Raw genomic sequence first — 20,520 nt, forward strand, 5'->3', positions numbered from 1 at the left:
ACCTAGGGTCTTGACCACCTCCTTTATGCTTGCTCCAGGAGATAACTGTTGTTACTCTTTAGTATTATAAACAGGGAGGGGAAAATGTATGGGGACCAATGTATCAATTAGATTGTGACCCCAGCCTAAGATTGGCATGAAGGGGCAGGAACAAGGCGTTGAAAACTGCATAAAAGACCTTGCATTTCTGGGATTCCTCACCCCTGCCCCCACCACTACCACCACCTTGAGAGGGAGATGTGCCATTTATTGAGACCTCTTAATAAAAAACCATTTTTAATCACTCTGGACTAAGAATTCACGAGCTATTTATAACAAATCTTAAGGAAAGAATGTCTGTCAAAGAGCTAGGAGAGTTTAACATTTTCAATATCATCCACCAACAGTGATGCTTTTCATAAAAAATAACCTTCATGTCATTTGAATTAAAAGTCTGGTCCTAAAAGATGAGGTCCTAAGTCTTCTCTTTAGAGAAGAATTACTAGGAACAAAGCAAGATGATGCAGCAGGAAGTCCCCTCACCAATCCCTTAACAAAGATCTAGAAAACACAACAGACCACTTCACAGTCAGAAAAATCCAAGGGGAAAACCATCCTTGGCTTGACCACAATTGAGGGTCATACTAGGAACATTCCAGGAAAATAGAGCTAAAATGAAAGGAAAGCTGAGGCCCATTCTGAACTCCACATGTCCCAGGCCCATCAAGGTGCTTAGTAAGGCAACACTTCACCATTGTTCAGAGATCAGAGTTCACATATTACTTTGAATAAGACTACTTTAAGAGCCCTAAAAGTTGACAGATCTCTAATCTGCTGTTCCTGAGATTCCAGAAAACACTCTCTATTTCTGCAAAAGCAGCAAAAATACCTGAGGGAAAAAAAGTCATCCCAGAATTTTTTCTAGTAGTGTCCATAACAAAGCCTTAAAGGGATTATCCAAAATTAGCAAATAGACTGGAAGACTGAGCAAATTCCACCACAAACATAGAAAAAGGGAAGTACTCTAAAATATTTACAAAGTCTCAAAGAAAAACTCACCTCCACACTTGGTTGGTTCTTGTTCTTCACTATATTGTGTAGGAGATAAGTTACTGTGCATCCCGCTGGTTGATCAGACCAGGACAAGCTCAGAATGTTCTACTAACAGGTCAGGCACAAATAGTCCATGTGAACTGACACATCTCACATTTTCTTTGAGCTACTTCCATTCTGCCTTGATCATAGAGCGCAGCACCCTCTCTGATAAGGAGATACCATGCTGGGCAGTCCTGTGCCAGTCCAGAGTTCTTCTCTTAATTTTTTTTTAATTTAAGGCAATGGGGTTAAGCGACTCACCCGAGGTCACACAACTAGGCAATTATTAAATGACCAAGGCCATTTCTGAACTCAAGTCCTCCTGATGGCAGGGCCAGTGTTGCATCACCTATTTGCAACCTTGTAGTAATGTTAAAATGCTTGGTAGATAAGTTTGAGACAGGACCTCAGTATCTTGTATTTTCTCCTGCCAGGTGATATTCAGAATCTTCAGAATTCATATGGAAGCAGTTCCATTTCCTGGCATGACTGGTAGACTGTCCAGATTTCATAGGCATACAGCAATGAGGTCAGCACGATGGCTCTGTAGACTTTCATTTTTGCAGTCTGTCTAGTACTTCTCTCCCATACTTTTTTCAGTCTCTCAAACACTGAGCTAGCTCTGGCAATGTGTATGTCAATCTCATTATCAATGTGTACCTCCTTGAAAAGTTGTTTGCACCAATGATGTCCTATAATAAAAAGGAGGGAGAAATTTAAAAAATGTGAGGGTCCCTCAAAAAAACCTCATGAGCTTGTTTCTACATGATATCTGGTTCAAAATTCCATGCCTTTGCCTTGGTCAGACCTCCTTCATCTTTTTATTGACTTTTTTTTATTAATTAATATTTGTTTATTAATGGAATGAAGAGACAGAATGGCTGTTCTTTAGAGTTGTTGATGTTCTAAAATAGAGATCACCAGCATATATTGTATGACAGAATTCTGAGTCCAAAATATCTCAAAGTGCTGGAATAAAGGGTTGATTCAGTTGACAGGATAAAGATAATTACAGATATGTTGGAACTCTGAGGACTGAAATGGGAAACCAGAGTTACTCATAACCATATGGAACATATCAAGGGGGAAGAGAAGATAAGGAAAGAGGATCAGAGGGTCAGTAGTTCTGATCTAAAACACAAGTCTCTACCACTCCATTTTCTAAAAATTCATTCCATTCAGTAACAGAATGGACTTTGTTACAAGTCCCAGAACTCTTTGTCCATTTTCTGACAATCTGGATGACTTTTTGTAAAAGATGTTTTAGTTTTTGTTTTACATTTGGCTTGACTTGGTATTCCATGAGAGGTCAGAGTAGAAATCTCTAAAGGCTTCTTCCCTCTCTCAGAATCTCTGTAGTCCATTCACAAGAACAAGGGAAAGCTAGAAAAGTGGGAAGAGGCCAATTTATTCCCATGTTATCAGAGAAGGAGAAGAGCAGAGCAAGAGCTACCATCCATGAGAGTGGAAGCATGGCTTCTCACATCCTCGATCCTTTCAGTTTTAGATGGTTTATATGATGAGGATACAGGGCACTTTTCTAAGGTAAAAATTAATTCAAACTACCCTAAGAGTTTGGCAACCTAAAAGACTGGGTTTTGACCCAGATTTTTCAGTCTAAAGACCATTCTTGCATCTGGAGTGAGGAAAGTGAGGGATTTTTTAAAAATCCATTTCCTTTGTTTTACATAATTATACATTTGATTTGGTGGGGGGGAGGAATAGAATTTAGAACTCAAAACTTTAAGTAAAAATGTTTTAAAAGTTTGAGAAAAGGATAAAGATCAGAACATTTCCAGGAAAAAAATATCATTAGAAATTCATTTACTTTAACAACTTTTATATCACTCTTCTATTTCCCACAAGTCATTAATATAAATAATTAATATAATTTACCCCATTATTAGACACAAACTACCTAAATTTCAATGCACCAGTCTCAGTGTCTCTGAGGTCTCTTTTTAACATATAAAGTTGCTCTAGAGGATCCCAAGTATTTCTGACTTCCATATCACTCACCATCCTCTAACAGCTTGTCCTTTCACCTAAAGGAAAAAATCCATCTTAATTTAACTTTGTCATTTATTGGACATTTTGTGAAGTTTTGCTCTGCTTGTACAATCTGATTTTTCAAACTGTTTATTCTTTTACTTTCTTAAGTAAAATATTCTATCTTAATTTCTCTACTAACTTAACTCAGATTGCTGAGATGCTGTTATCTACCTGCTGGATGCATCTTTACATTATGGACACATTGCCCATTAGATAAGACTAAGGAAGTCAGTTTAGATTTTAATGAAGATTTGGTTTTATTGCCTTTTAGAATCTTATGAAGAAGGAGAAAAAAACCCAAAATATCCATGTTACTGAGTCCTATGTGATAAACATATGAATGTTTCTGAGGAATGAAGATTGTTGCCAGAGGTAGAGAAATTCTATTTTTGCTCATTCTTTCTAGAGTCCAAAGACAGATGACTAAGAATCACCTTTTCTTTGGTGGTTTTCAGAAAGTCATGTTTCTCGCCTTGGGAAATTACAATTCTGAGAGTGACCATTGGCTATACATGTTTCCAAAGACCCATATTTTCTTTTTTCTAAGTCACTTCACACATATGTTGGATGTTCATTGACTGTATGGAAAACTAGGGTCTAGTCTTGGGCAATTGAAAACCAACTAGGCTATGACTTGATGTCATGATTTAAGAAGATTACAGATTGGTCCGCTCCCTTCATCCTGCAACATTAAAAAACAAAAGCTATATTCAAGAAAAATGACCAAATTCAAGGACAAAATCCCCAACAGAGGGGTAGAGATAGAAGTTCACATTTGAACAAATTATTGTTTCTCTAATTGTGCCCAGACTCTGCGCTCTTGAAGTCATTTGATCTTCAGCCCACTTCCTAATAATTATTACACATAAAATGATCTGCCACTCTAGAATTTTAAGAGTATGTTGTTCTTACTCCTGTGTCAAGTTACAGAGAGACTCTTCATATAGGATTAGAACAGGAAGACATATATACTGAAATCTACCAAAGTTGATCAAGACAAACAGTTACCTCCTTGTCATCTGGTTTTTCTCTTATTTCCACTAACCCTACCTGAGTTTCTTCAAAGATACTGTAATCCAAGGTGAAGAAAGAGAACACGCTGAAATATACTATAAAGGGTCCACATTGTAAATTTATCTCTTAATTGAAGAGTAATACTACCTGTTAAAAGTTCTGTATATCCAAACAAGTAGAAAAGCCTGTAAGCAAAAAATACATGTGTGTGTGTGTGTGTGTGTGTGTGTGTGTGTGTGTGTGTTTATATGCAGGTGTGGGTGTGAGTGAGGGTGTGTGTGTGTGTGTGTGTGTGTGTGTGTGTGTGTATAGAGGAAGATGTCTTTTATTTTTGGACATAAATACAAGATTTGATCCCACATTGTGGATGAAATTTTAAAATGTCTCAAATCATTTTCTATAAATGCTTTCTAAAAATAGACGGTTGTATGATCTTGCACACAGGCATAGGGGGTCTACCTAATTGCCCTTGCCCTTATTCTAGAACTTGGCAAAGCATCCAAGAGTCACAGTTTCAGAATGTGGACACCATTCTTGCTCCTCCCTTACCCATGAGGTAACAGGCTTATGAGGATACCCTGAGCAAAGTGACAAAAACAAAAGACCCAGGATTTGAACCCAGGTGTTCTATTCTTTCTCAAGTCCCAGGACTCTGAGGACAATAAGAGCACCTGAGAATCACTGGAGATGACTAAGAGGACTCTAGGACAAAGAGAAAGCATGGCAGTAGCTAAACAGGTCAAACCAAGCTGAAAGAAACCATTTTATTTTGTTCTCATTTCATCTCCAGGATACAAAGAACAGGTCTTACCTAGTGTTCCCTGCAGATGTCACTGCTGTCCCTCCAAAGGTGCAATGCACCTCATTTGTGGCCACTAGGAGGAAGAATCATTCAATGAGAAAAGGAGGGAAGAAAAATCGCCGACATCTTTAAGCAAAGGATAAGAGCAACCATCAGAGCGACATGTTGGCAACCTGTGTGAAGTAGAACCCAGAGTACTATATAATGGGCAGGAGCCCTGAACTCTTTCCCCAGGAGACTAGCTGGCAAGGGGGGGGGGGGGGGGGGGGAGATGCTTCTGTGCTGCATGTTTTTAACATCCAAAACAATAACCAGATTGAACAATTGATCAATTTATTTTTTTTTGTAAATAGTATTTTATTTTTCCCCCAATTACATGTAAAGATAACATTGCTTTTTAACTGAAATTTGAGTACCAAATTTTCCTTCCTCTTCTCTCCCTTCCCCAAGAAGTCCAGCAGTCTGACAGAGGTAATGCATATGCAATCATATTAAACATATTTACACATGAGTCCTGTTATGAAAGAAGAAACAGAACAAAAGGGAAAACACACACACACACACACTTTACCCTGAAAATAGTCGGCTTTGATCTGCATTCAGACTCCATGGTTCTTTCTCTGGATGTTAATGGCATTTTCATCATGAGTCCTTTGGAATCATCTTGGATCACTCTATTGCCAAAAAGAGCTAAGTCTGTCATAACTGGTCATCTCACAGAGTTACTGTGATTGTGGACAATGTTCTCTTGGTTCTGCCTGTGATTAGTTTCAAGAAAACATTTGCCATTTTCCCCTTCCACAGCTGGTCATTAAAATTGTTCATGGAATGTAGATTTCCCCCATTTCCAAATGGATTCAGTTGCCAGTCACAGTGTCTTTGCTATCTCTCCTTTTAAGACTTAAGCTGCTTTAGAAGACTCCAAATATAGATATTTCTAACTTCCTACATCTACTGAGTCCATGACCATTCAGGCTGGGGCATATGGGAAGAATAGTCAACAGCCTTTGAATCTCTGAAGGACTCCTCCCCTTGGCTCTCCTCTTTCTCCTCCTCTTAGTCATCCTCCTCTTTCTTTTGGCCATCCTCCTTCTCTTCCCCTTATTCTTCTTTTTCCTCCTTTTGTTCTTCTTCCTGTTGCTTCTGCTCTTTCCCTTTTACTCCTCCTTTTGTTTCTCCTCTTTTTGTTCTTCTTATTCTTTCATTATTGTCCATTTTCCTAAAGCAAAAACTCTGTCTTAAGTCCATTTAATGTGCATTCTGTTCATCTTTCTTTCCTATCTAAAATTCTCCCTTGAAGATGTATAGGATTATGTGACTAGAGAGGAGAGAACTGGCTCTCCAAGCAGGTGCATTCAATGGGCAATTGGAAGAAGTCAAACAAGGCAGGGTGATGATATGCTGTGGAATGGAGTGGGAAGGGTAGAGAATAGAAGCTTGATCTTCACAACAACCCTGCAAAACAGGTGCTATTATTATCCCTATTTGTCAGGTGAGAAAACTGAAGCAAACTAGGGTGAAGACACCTGCCCAGGTCATAATGATTGGTTCTGTTTTGACCAGAATCCCTGAGTGGCTTATTCTGTTTGTTTGGAGTGGTGGATAAATATTGTCTCCCGTCAAACTCTGAATGGGAAAGATCTACCTTTAAAAGACCAATCTCCAGTTATCTTGGTCCTTTTCTGGCCAAATGGTTTTGTAAGAGATAATGAAGCTTGTGACTTAGTACAGCACCCTTCACTCCAATCTCAATTCCTTCACCTGGAAGATGGTCATCTACCTAAGAACCATTGTGGTTTCAGAAAAAGTCAAGGAACAGTTGATATTGTGCTTGCTGCCTAGCCCAATGTTCATTAATATGAACAAGGCCTTTGATACTAAGTCATGAGAGCTTGTGGAAAATCATAGCAAAATATATGCCAATTTTACAATGGCATACTTTCCCAGGGTCTGAATAACAGATGATTCTCTTTAGCTTTCCCAGTTACTAATGGAATGAAGCAAGACCAGGTACTTGCTCCCATGCTTTTTAGCTTGATGTTCTCAATAAAGTTGTCATATACCTTCAACAAGAATGAAAACATTAAAGTCAACTGCCACATTGATGTTAAATTATTTACTTGAAAAAGCTTTAAGACAAGACTAAAGAGGGAAGCAGAGTGGATAGTCACTTTTTGTTCACAGACATTTGTGGATTCAACTGCTGAAGTTCAGATGCAGCAAAGTATGGAGCAATTCCCTACTGCTTATGACAATTTTGGTCTAACAATGAATACTGAGAAAACATAGGTATTTTAGAGCCAACACCACATTTCCATATTTGAATCATTGGTTATGGTAAATGGAAAAATTTTGAGTGCAGTGAATAAGTTTACTGATCTTGGCAGCATATTTTCCAGAGGTGTACACAGATAATGAGGCTGGCATGCTTTGCCAGAGTTAGCTCAGTGTTTGGGAAGTTCTGAAAGAAAATGTGAGAGAGCAGTATTAGACTGATTACCAAACAGAAGGGCTACAGAATTGTTGTGCTGACTTGATTGTTTATGCATGTGAATACAGAGCCATGTCAGGAAACTGAATCAGTTTCATTTGAATTGTCTTAAGAAGATTCTGAAAATCAACTGGTAGAAGATACCAGACACTGAGGTCCTTTCTCAAACTGAACTGTCAAACATTCATAATGTGCCACCCCAATGGTCTTGCCACATTGTCAAATGCCAAATGTATGCTTGCTAAAAAGAATATTTTGTGGAGAATTCATCCAAGGCAGGTGTCACATGGTGGTCAGAAGACATGATACAAGGATACACTCTAGGTCTCTCTGAAGAACTTTAGAATTGATTGGGCAACATGAAAAAGGCTGGCACAGGACACCCAGCCTGGCTTGCCTACATCAGAGAAGGTGCTGTGCTTTATGCATGAAGCAGAATTGCAGTAGCTCAAAAGAAACAGAGTCATCTCCAAATGTTCAGCTGGTTTATTTGTGCCCAACCTGAGCATTCTGAGTTCATATTGGTCTGTTCAGTATGACTAGCTGATCACACTGTACCTTGATCCAAACATAGTGAGGTCATTTTGGTACTCCTCAACAATGATGGACAAAACCACCAAAGGGTCAATTATTCCTAAAGAGTATCCTTCATTTTTCTTTCTTTCTTTTTGTATTTAACTAAATAAACTCTGATATGTAAACTCTGAGCTGCCCTGAGTATCTATGTCTTTGGTGCTAGGAAGTTGAAATAGATAATTTCTAGGAATGACTCCTCTCTATGAGTCTATCAATTCTATGTACTCAGTTTGCTTTTTATCATCCAGGAAAACAGCCCTGATGAACAAAATGGGATCATTTCAGGAAAGTAAATGCTATCTGAAAGAATTCAAAAATTTGCTTGTCTTCTCCCATAGCTCTTAAAAGCTTCAGTTCTTATTTTCTTCTAATTTTTCTGGAGTCAGGAGTCTTGGGTTCTATTCCCATTTCTCCTACTGATTAGTTGAGTCTATTGGATTGCATTATTATTGCTGTTAGTCACATCTGCCTCTTCATGATCCTATTTGTGATTTCCTAGACAGAGATCCTGGAGTGGTTTGCCATTTCCTTCTCTAGCTCATGTTACAGATGAGGAACTGTTTGCCCCTGAAGTGTCTCAGGTTGGATTTGAATTCAGGTCTTCCTGACTCCAAGACTGGTACTCTAATCAGGACTGGGCACCTAGCTGGCCCTTACATTAAGTACAATCCATCAGCAACAAATTTTCAATTACTTGCTTCTTTGTCCTATTTACTGTATTATCCCTTCATCTCCAGAGGGATATTATGCCCCTTTACATTTAAGATACCATATTTCTTCATGTATAAGATGCACTTTAATTTGGGGGTCAGAAATTTGAGAAAAAAAAATTACATAAACTCAATTTTTGAACTCAGGGTTTATTGAACTCAAGTTTTATTCATTATGAAATTCTAGGACCTTCTGCTCCTAGCCTTCAGGCATTTTTTGGGCAAGTCTGGTGCCTGGAGGCATGCTTAGTCCATTCCATTTCCAGAACCAGAAACACCCATTGTGTCCCCTTTTGAAATCAGTCACTTCTTCATCAGCAATTCTTTTGGCCTGCTGCTGAACCATCTTGATGGACACAGGAATCCAATGGCCCTTTGCTCTTCCACCTCTCTCTTCAATTCCCTCTTGCACTCAGGCCATTTGGCTCATGGCCTTCTTCTGGGGCATTTTCACTAGGGTTTCTTCTTCCTGTATCAGGTCTCAAATTGTTTTCTCAGTTAGAGGAGGACCAGACTGACAGTTAGCAGCACGATTTCCATTCACTTTTGTAACTGGATCACTTTGAACTTGAATTCAGCACTGGACAAAAATCTTTTCTGAGCCATTTCTGAGCAGAAAACGTGGCAAACTGTCACCTAATATACCAGTAACAAATGCAAATGACAAGTGTAAAGATAAGCACAAAAAAGCAAGAAATGCAAGTAAAATAATCTATAACCATTGTATAAGATGTTCCCAGGTTTTAGACCCAAATTTTTTGAAAAGGGTGTGTCTTATATATAGGGAAATACAGTGTATGTTTTCTCTGTGGTTTTAACTGCCGTGAACTCCTTTATTCAGATTCTAATTCCTCTGCTTGCATTAATTTCTGGAGATGAATCTAGATTTCTCTCTGTTGCTTATACTGACTGAATTTATTTTGCAGTATTATTCTTTTATATTGATTGTTTAGAACTTGTTCAGATAGTTCCCTCATTAAACATTTCAGGCATCTTGGTTGTTTCTTTTTAATAACAAAACACTTCTATTATAAATATATTTGGAAATCTATCACTTCCCCCTTTAACATAATATCATCAATTTGACATAGATCCCAAAAAAAGGTTGCAAAGTCATAAGTTGATAGATGGTAAATATGGAAACTTGACTAGGATATTGCCACCTTTCTCTCTAAATCAATTCTGCCATCTCAGTAACAGTGGGAGCCCTTATAGATTTGAAGCTTGACAATTGTTCATTTCCCCTTGTAGGGATTTGAAGAGCTTCCTCTCCTTTAGCAAGGATAGAAAGAGACAATTTAAATATAGTTCTAAAGGGAAATAAAATCAAATGTTTTGTTCTCTAAGTCATCAAGCCTGAGTTAACTTTCTACTTCTGCTCTAATGATGAATGCTTTTATTATCAGGCAGTAAAGGTTCTGACAGCAAAAATCGTCATTTCCTCAGTACCATTTCCAAGGCAGAACCTGAACAAGAACAACATTTTCACTGATCCAATTTCTAAAGAATTTAGGATTGCAGTCAAACCAAGAAAGAAACATTGGCTTAAAATCATTTAGGTTGCAAACTTTGTAGATAGTAAGAAAAACTTTAAAAAGTGAACAGATACCAATGGCATAATTGCCTACATTTACAAGTAAAAAAAGGAATGGCACATACTCAGAAACTATTCTCTAATCTCTGTAACTCAAAGGCAATAATTTTGCAAATTTTGAGAACAAGTATAATTGAAAGAGGACATAGGTAGGAGGTAAATGGGGAACTGAGAGAAGGAAATGAAACGTTGAATAAATATTCAGACTTTTCCACTGTATTGGAGTGGTTTTATTTTTCTTCTTCCCTTTTTTTATTACTTAAAAATATTATTTTTAATTATATATATATAATATATATAGGCTCTGGGAGGGAAGATGAACCTCATTTAGAAATGAGGCTATTGAACAGTCTAGGCAAAAGAGAATAAAGACCCCCAACTAAGGTAATACTATTCATATGACTAGAAGAAAAGGAATAGATGGTAGAGACCCCACAGAGATAAAAGGGACAAAATTTGCTAACTGATATGATATTGGAAATAAGAAAGAATGAGAAATTGGAAATGAATAAGAGGTTTGAAGAGAATACAGTGCCTTCTAATTTGGACATGTTGAACATGAAATTCTTAACGAATGCAAGGTCATTGATTGGTGATTGGAACTGGAATTCAGAAGACAGATTGTGCCTGGATAAAGCTTTGGGAGTCAGAAATGACAAATGGAGCTGATATGAGTTCCCCCCAAAAAGTATCCATGCCCTCTGAATCATCAATTCAATCTCTGTGTGCATATAATCCTAGGAGGTGGCAGATAAAGAAGGGATTCATATATAGAGCCACATTTTCCTGACAGGTCACCCAGTGGATGTTTACTGATTAGAGATTAGTTGGTCATACAGTGACATGTGAAGAGGAAACTGATAAGAAGCATTGGTTAACTAATGATAATAAGTTACAATTTTTTTTTTAGGATTTTTGCAAGGCAAATGGGGTTAAGTAGCTTGCCCAAGGCCACACAGCTAGGTAATTATTAAGTGTCTGACACCGGATTTGAACCCAGGTACTCCTGACTCCAGGGCCAGTGCTTTATCCACTACGCCACCTAGCGGCCCCTAAGTTACAAAATCTTTACTAGTGCTTTCAATTTTTGAGTCTAAGAATTTATTTTAAGTCCTTTTTTAATAATGGGGAATAATGGAACAAACTGAGCTTTCATGAACTTTGTAAGCATTTCCTAGATCATTTACAAATCTTTCCTTATTTCTTTCTACAAGATTGTTTGATGAGATTCCTCATCTCAAGTTTTCTCATGCATTGTAAGACCAATTCAAAAAGAGATATGTTCAATTTCATGTTCATAGAATAATCCTAGCAGGCAAAAAATTATAAAACAAAAAACTGAGTAGACAAATGTATGAGCTTTCAGACTATCAAAAAATTCCTTAGGCTAGAGAAGTATTTAATCACCAGGAAAAAATAAATTTACTCACTAAAAATACATCAAAATTTAAAGTTGGCTAAAAAGTTCTCCAGTTGCCTCAGAGATGTGATTGGATACTGACCAAAGTATACAAATGAATTTTAAATCTTGTAATTTTTTTAGACAAAACAGTCATTTGTATCAAACACAAACAGCCAAAAACAAAATTAGGGAGGTAAAGAAATCTTCAAAAATGTTTTCTTTCTTCTGCTGTGGCTGTTTTAATACAACCTGAAATTTTCTGCACAGAAGGTGACAGAATAATCTTTACATCATAATGATAAGGGCAATCAATACATTTACTGAACAGTTTATTCCATTTTTTAGAAAGTAAAATTAGTTTCTTCTTTATCTAATCTTATTAGAAATGTGGCTTAACTTGAAAGAACTAGTCAAATAATTGGAACCCAGGGGGTGACTAAGTGGCACAGTGGATAGAGCACCGGCCCTGGAGTCAGGAGTACTTGAGTTCAAATCCAACCTCAGACACTTAATAATTACCTAGCTGTGTGGCCTTGGGCAAGCCATTTAACCCCATTTGCCTTGCAAAAACCTAAAAAAAAATTTTTTTTAAAAGAATATTTTATTTTTCCCCAACCACATATAAAAACAAATTTTAAAATTCATTGTTTGCTTTTCTTAAAGTTTTGAGTAGCAAATTCTATCCTGCCCTTCCTATCCTTCTCCTTCCTTGAAATGGTAAGCATTCAGAGCAACCAAGTGGTAAATTCTCAGTGAAGTGCAAGAATAAACACCAAAGGTGTTGGTTCTACAACTTCTTTAGGAAATCATCAATTTGACCCAGAATATGTTTCCCATAGAATTAAGATTAAAGTTGGATGTCTGTACTCTGCTCTTGACTCAAGAGGATGCAAGGATGAATCAAGACCCTGCCTTGGGAACAAAAACCATATTAGAAACCATGTTATCCATAATGACCTCCTCCCAGGCCAGGCCACCAAAGTCTATAGGACCAGAATTATAGCCGACCGAGAGTGTTGGGCAGAGAGTAGTAGATGAAAGGGAAGGGTGAGAATGTGGGATGTAGTATTTGCACACCTGGTTCCAGTAATATGAACAAGGGAATCTGTTTGAGGTGGTCATAGTTCCTATGTTTACTTTGGAAAGTAGCAGAGTGAGGTGGACAATAATACTCCTATGAAAGGCCTCTTCAAGTGGAATATTCTAACTTGGTAACTCATTTAATTCAACTTTATTATCCACGGGAGTAATTATGAATATTTGATTTGGAAAAATTCTCTACATTAGCAATAAGACAAAATAAATTTCTATTTAATGATCTTTAAAGTGAACCAAAAGAGCTTACATGTATATAAATGTGTGTGTTCAAAACCAAGAGAAAGAATAAAGAGAGATTACACCTGAGATTGTATTGATTGAGGGAACTCCCTTCATCAATACAGCAAAGCAAATTCTTGAATATTGAGGGAAAAATTATATTTACCATAAGGATCTGAGATGGGACTTGAACCTATAACCTCTTGATTGACTTTATGCTTTATCCCTCATTTTTTTTTTTAGGTTTTTGCAAGGCAATGGTGTTAAGTATCTTGCCCAAGACCACACAGCTAGGTAATTATTAAATGTCTGAGGTCGGATTTGAACTCAGGTATTCCTGACTCCAGAGCTGGTGCTCTGTCCACTGCACCACCTAGCTGCCTGATATCCCTCATTTTCAAAGTAGAACGTGACATCAGGGAGATCATGCCATAACAAGCACAAGAATTGGATTTGAGTGATGCTAAGTCACCAGTCTCATTTTCTCCTCCACAATCATCTGGGTCCAGTGACCAGATATGAGTCAGGATGAATGGAGATAGCCCTCATTGCGAGGCAATCAGAGTTAAATGACCTGCCTAAGGTCACTTAGCTAGTAAGAGTGAGGCCAGATATACTGCACGAGGAGTGCCTCTTGTGCTATAAATTATATATATTTCATAATTACTCACTTTTGCTTGTTCAAAAAGAAAGAAGATTCTAACTTTAGATTCTTTGCATCATTGTTCCTTTTGGTTAAGAGGTTAAACAGGCAGTTTCTGAACTCACTTGAATGGAAAAGTAAAACATTTTAAAGAAGGCAGTCCTCTAAATTTGTCATAGACAAAATGGTAAATATTTTATAATCTTATTTGGAAAAAAACTGATTCTCATCATCAAGTATTCATGGAAAAAATAATTCCAGTTGTCATGAGAGTCAGCCCTCCTCTATCCAAGAATAATTTTCATTTTATCAATTTATCTCATATGTCCTGACAGACTCCCCAAAGATTACATTTGTGATTTTAAAATAACCTTTGGGTATTTTGGAACCAATTTGGAATTAAGTCCAAAGGTGTTTATAGTATAGATATCCCAAGCAATATTATAGTAAATAGTACAAGAGACATTGAATTAGATTATCTTCAATGTAAGGCTGACCCATTGGAGTCTGGAAAACACCTAAAGACATAAGCACAACCCTCTGGTTTTTCAAATCTAATTTTTCTTTGGCAGTCTCTTTCATCAATCCTAGCCAAGCATTCTACTGTCTAGCACCTAGAAAGAATCGTCCTATTGACATACAGAAAATTACTGATTGGCTCCATATTGACTGTAAAAAGAGAGACTGAAAAAGCATCAGACAAATCTCAATCAGGTCCATCCTTTCCTATGAAACACTTGGTCTGCTTCAGTTTCTCCTAGCTGCCCTGATGATGGAGGTACCACAATTCTACAAAGGCTAGGGATGGCCTTTCTTTGGACCTTTATGAACATGACTAGAGATTATGGAGGATATGGAGGATATGGAGAGATTAAGCTCTCAGACATCTGAGATTAACGCTTCATCATGTCTTTCTTGGATTTTGTCACCTGTAAAATTCTACAAGTTCCTACTATCATTCTTCCTTCATTATAACTGTTCTCTATAATATTTCATTTTGTGGTCCATGATAAATTTCTCAACATTCTCTCTGTTTATCCTCATTGTTCCCTACATCTTAGCTGTAAGAGTGGCTAAAGTTCAAGTTAATCATTCTTTCAGATATGTCTATAACCTATGCATATAATCTTTCTCCATTTATATTTATATATCTGTGTATATATGCATACTTAGCTATGTATGTATGTCTATGTAAAATATATACGATATGAAAGTAGAGAGATGCAAAAGAATGTTTGGTTAACATGCGTATCAAATCAGAAAAGAGAACAGCATCCTAGATCAAAGACTTTGGAGGTGGGAAGAACCTTGGGCATTATCAAGACCAATTGCCTCTTATGATTTATGAGGCCCAAAAAGGGAAAAGATTGATTGAGCAATCAGAATGATTGATAATAACAATAGTAGCATGAATTTGATTGAGAATTCGGTTGATAATTAATGCTAAATCCCTTGAAGGCAGACCTTCCCAGTAGAAATTTTCTTTTTATGTCTAAAAGAGACCCCATTTGGGGTTTTCTTGGCACAGACACAGGAGTGGTTTGCCATTTCTTTCTCTAGATTATTTTGCAGATGAATAAAGTAAGGCAAACAGGGTTAAGTGACTTGCCTGGAGTCACACAGCTAGGAAAAGTCTGAGGTCAGATTTGAACTCATGACTACAGGTCTGGCACTCTATCTAACTTTGCATTTCCTTAAGCAATAGAATATCATTTAAGGACCAGAATAGACTCTAAGTAATGAATGTTTGAAGATGTTTGTACATCTAAGAAAGCTATTTAAACCCATTTGGTGGATTATCTATGTCTTTTATTTATTCTCTAGCACATTGACTTTTTCTGATTCCCTTTGCATCATTCCAAAAGCCATTGAAGTATGGGAAATACTGGTCAGAAAAATGTTTACTACTCATTAATCTGTACTTCCATCCCATTTCTCAAGTGATTGAGATGAGGTCAATGAACTTTAAATACAGCACCTTGACCCTCCCTGAAATCCTAACAACAAAATAATTCTTTCCCAGACCTAAAAGGATTAATTCCAGGAGCTGCCAACCCTCATCTACATACCTAATTACATCATCTCTGCTTTCTGAGCTAACACCCTAATTCCTCCTTAAAAAACTCATCCTCAACAATACATTATGATCAAGTGGGATTTATCTCAGGAATGCAGGGTTGGTTCAATATTAGGAAAATTATATCAACAACAAACCTATCAGAAATTATATGATCGTATCAATAGACGCCGAAAAAGCTTGTGACAAAATACAGCACCCATTCCTACTAAAAACACTAGAGAGTGTAGGAATAAATGGACTGTTCCTTAGAATAATTAGCAGTATCTATCTGAAACCATCAACAAGCATTATACTCAATGGGGAGAGGCTAGAGGCATTCCCAATAAGATCAGGGGTGAAACAAGGATGCCCATTATCACTACTATTCAATATCATCTTAGAAATGTTAGCTTCAGTAATAAGAGAAGAAAAAGAAATTGAAGGAATTAGAATTGGGAGGGAAGAGACAAAACTCTCACTTTTTCTAGATGACATGATAGAGAACCCCAAGAAAACATCCAAAAAACTACTGGAAACAATTAGCAATTTTAGCAGAGTTTCAGGATATAAAATAAATTCTCATAAATCCTCAACTTTTATGTGTGTGTGTGTGTGTGTGTGTGTGTGTGTGTGTGTGTGCATGACTAGCAAAAATACAGCAGGAAGAGCTAGAAAGAGAAATCCCATTCAAAGTAACCTCAGACAATATACCTGGGAGTCTACCTGCCGAGGCAGACTCAGAAAGTTTTTGAAAACAATTATAAAACACTTCTCACACAAATTAAATCAGATTTAAATAACTGGGCAAATGTCAACTGCTCATGGATAAGTAGAGCTAATATAATAAAAATGACAATTCTACCAAAACTAAACTACCTGTTTAGTGCCCTACCAATCAAAACTCCAAAAACTTACTTTAATGAGTTATAAAAAATTGTAAGTAAATTCATATGGAGAAATACAAAGTCAAGAATTTCCAGGGATTTAATAAAAAAAGGGCAAAAGAAGGGGGCTTAGCCCTACCTGATCTAAAATTATATTATAAAGCATCAGTCATCAAAACTATCTGGAATTGGCTAAGAAACAGACTGGTGGACCAGTAGAATAGACAAGGTGCAATAGTAGGAAACAATTATAGTAATCTGATGTTTGATAAACCCAAATAGTCCAGCTATTGGGATAAAAAACTCTCTGATAAAAACTGCTGGGAAAATTGGAAGTTAGTATGGAAGAAACTTAGATTAGACCAACACCTCACACCCTATACCAAGATAAGATTCAAATGGATACAGGATTTAGACATAAAAAAACCCAATACTATAAGCAAATTAGAAGATCAAGGACTAGTTTACCTGTCAGATCTATGGAAAGGGGAGCAGTTTATGACTAAGGAAGAGATGGAGAACATATGAAAAATTGCTCTAAATCATTACTTATTAGAGAAATGCAAATTAAAGCTTCTCTGAGGTACCACCTCACACCTCTGAGACTGGCCAATATGACCAGAAAAGATAATAATCATTGTTGGAAAGGTTGTGAGAAATCTGGGACACTATTACACTGTTGGTGGAGCTGTAAATTCATCCAACCTTTCTGGAGAGAAATTTGGATCTATGCCCAAAGGGCAACAAAAATGTGCATACCCTTTTATCCAGCAATACCATTACTTGGTCTATACACTGAAGAGATGATGAAAAAGGGTAAAAACATCACTTGTACAAAAATATTCATAGCAGCCCTGTTTGTGGTGGCAAAGAATTGGAAATCAAGTAAATGTGTCCTTCAATTGGGGAATGGCTTAGCAAACTGTGGTATATGTATGTCATGGAACACTATTGTTCCTTTAGAAACCAGGAGGGATGGGAATTCAGGGAAGCCTGGAGGGATTTGCATGAGCTGATGCTGAGTGAGATGAGCAGAACCAGAAAAACATTGTACACACTAACAGCAACATGGGGGTGATGATCAACCTTGATGGACTTGCTCATTCCATCAGTGCAACAACCAGGGACAATTTTGGGCTGTCTGCAATGGAGAATACCATCTGTATCCAAACAAAGAGCTGTGGAGTTTGGACAAAGTTCAAGGACTATTCCCTTTAATTTAGGGGGGGGAAAACTGGTATCTTATTGTCTGGTCTTGTTATCTCTTATACTTTATGTTTCTTCCTTAAGGATATGATTTCTCTCTCATCACACTCAGTTTAGATCAATATACAACATGGAAACAATGTAAAGACTGACAGATTGCTTTCTAGGGGTGGGGTGGGGGGAGGGAAGTAATATTGGGGGAAAAATTGTAAAACTCAAAATAAATAAAATCTTTAATTTAAAAAAAAAGCTTATCCTCAATTGAGTTGCTCACCTTCCTTTAGTGGTTTAGTCTAAGTTGTTCTTTCCTTTAACTTCCTTCCTACTTAGTAATCTGTGGTTTCCTGCCCCTTATTCTCCCTTTCCCTTTAGCTCACAGCAATACCTAAATAAGCTTTTTTTGTCCCTAAGACTCCTCTGGGTTAGAGTCAGACTTTTCCATAAATTCTTTCATGTTCCATCTGAACCTTTAACAGGTCACATTTCTCACCATTGATGTAAAACGACTTGGGGAGGAGAGGAGAGCCTAGAAAAGTGGAGTTCCCTCCATCCTTACTTACCAGTGTAACTTTCAAGATTCAAAACTAAGGATCATCTTATAAAACTTTTCAGCTTTAGTTTTCTTGCAATCACAAGAAAGAGGTCTTAGAATAATCAGAATCTTTGTGATGTCTGAGTTCTGGATGAACAACTTGGACAATCAAGGCATAACCTTAATCTCATTAAAGTTGCCAGGTTAAAAAAAGGTCTGATTTCTTTCTATTGTTAGAAATGGAATGTTATCCTCCCTATGTGAATTACAAACTCAGGAAAACATGACCAGAAAAGCTAGAAAACTTGTCCTGCCCTCCTATTCTTTATTCCAGGAAGAGATACCAATGCATCCTCCTTTAGACTAGATATCATTATATAAGAAGCAACTGAGTAACCTAATAGATTGGCCTCCAGGGGGATTTAATGTTTTTCCTTCTCCTTATTTATGAAAAATAATGGTTTCCCTCTGACCTGAGTAGTCATCTTGAATAGATGGCTTCCACCTATAGATTTTGTGATAAATCTAGAGAATAAACTTCATTTCTAATATTTTCTGCCTTTTTCAACCCTATATTGTTTGATAGTCTCCTCCTTGTAAAGTGAGAGTAGTTATCTAAGAATAATCCAGCTCAAAAGTCTATATAAATATGTCCTACAGTGTCCTGTGACAGAGGAAGCAGATGGGAGTATGAGAGATTTGGAAATGGAGAAGACTGAAGACAAAACTCAGTCTGAAAATCTCATTCTACAGATGAGGAAGTAGAAGCCAAAAGATCAATTCTAGCTTGTGACAAAACACACTTGCTGCTGTTGTGGGTTCACCCTCAAAACACTTTGAAAGGAACAACAAACAGTAATGATGGTTATTGAGCAAGGAATGGAAATCAAAAAGTCAATGACTATTAAAATGCTTCTCCAAGGTCAGAATTTCTGCCATCCCCTTTTATGTCAAAGGGCATAGTTTGGATTTGTTGTCTAGAAAATGTCCGTTTTGAGAAAAAAGCTTGAAGATCAAAACAAGTAGGCCTCTTGGGGAAACTCAACAATATGTTTTTTTCCCTAATACAATCCTTGATAAGCAATTTCTCAGTGGAAAACTAAAAAGGCAACTCTAAGAATCTTCTGGATTCAGTTAAGATACTCCAAAGATTTGCTTTGCCCTCATTCTTTAGTGAAGTATTTAGCTACCATGTTCACCAAGGGGTCAGATTAGCCAATTCACCTTCTATGGTTGCTGAGGGAGGAAATGTAAATGAAGAGTCAGTGAGTAGTAAAAATAAATCTATCTGCTGGGAGGCAAATTCTTCACTCAAGAAAACTGAAGATTCTTTTGCTCTGTAAACAATTCACAGAAGGAAGGAAAGGAGGGAGAAAATAGTGGTCTCTGCCCTATGGATGCAATGCTTGGCACTAAACAGAGAAGGGAATGGGAAAGAATTAAGAATTTCTATAATTTAATCATTTGAGAGAAATTGCAGAAATTAGAACAGGTTAGGTAGATTTGAGAATCATCAACATAGAGCTGATAATTAAATTAATGAGAGCTGATATGAAATGGAAAGAACAATGACACAAAAAAATCCAAAGTAAATGCAAGAAAATTATAAAGATCAAGCAGGACTCCGATGAAAAAATATGAGAAGACACCTTGACTTATCTCTTTGTGGAGGGGGAGGCCTTTAGGCGTTACATATTTTTTAACTTTTTCACTGTATTGATTGGTACATTTTTCCTCCCTAAAAACTCTATTTTATGTCACATGGTCTTGTTCTTGGAAAGGAGAAGGATTATACAGGATACTATGGTTATGTAAAAAAACAGAAAATGTTAACAAAAATTAATTTTTTTAAAGTTCATTATATGTCAAAATATGGGTAGTTGACATTTCTGTTACCCCAAAAGCATAGAATGTATGAGCAAAAACTGAGAGGAATCTTAAAAGAAATCTAGACTTTCCACAACATTCTTCACATGATTTATGAGATTTAGGGTATCCAAAGAGAATGTAATGGCCCTGGTCACAGCAAGGTTGGTTCTGCCAAAGGAGAATTTCAAAGACTATGGCTGCTGCAGGAGAATTGGAAATGAGACTCTGAGGAATGTTGATAGCCATGTGCAAGAATAGGAATCTTACCTGTCATGCCAACCCCTTTCATGCCATA

At 37.0% G+C, this 20,520-nt stretch overlaps 1 long non-coding RNA gene across 1 annotated transcript; it reads right to left on the reverse strand.

The window, feature by feature from the left end:
- Window positions 1–979: 979 nt before the first annotated feature.
- LOC141522938 (uncharacterized) lies at window positions 980–5,898 on the reverse strand. The gene is made up of 3 exons (XR_012478251.1): window positions 5,514–5,898; window positions 4,952–5,015; window positions 980–1,766 (listed from the first exon to the last, which is right to left on the reverse strand). It is a non-coding gene; the product is annotated as an uncharacterized LOC141522938 (long non-coding RNA).
- Window positions 5,899–20,520: the final 14,622 nt, after the last annotated feature.

This window comes from Macrotis lagotis, chromosome 4 (assembly GCF_037893015.1).
Source record: "Macrotis lagotis isolate mMagLag1 chromosome 4, bilby.v1.9.chrom.fasta, whole genome shotgun sequence".
Classification (NCBI taxonomy): domain Eukaryota; kingdom Metazoa; phylum Chordata; class Mammalia; order Peramelemorphia; family Peramelidae; genus Macrotis; species Macrotis lagotis.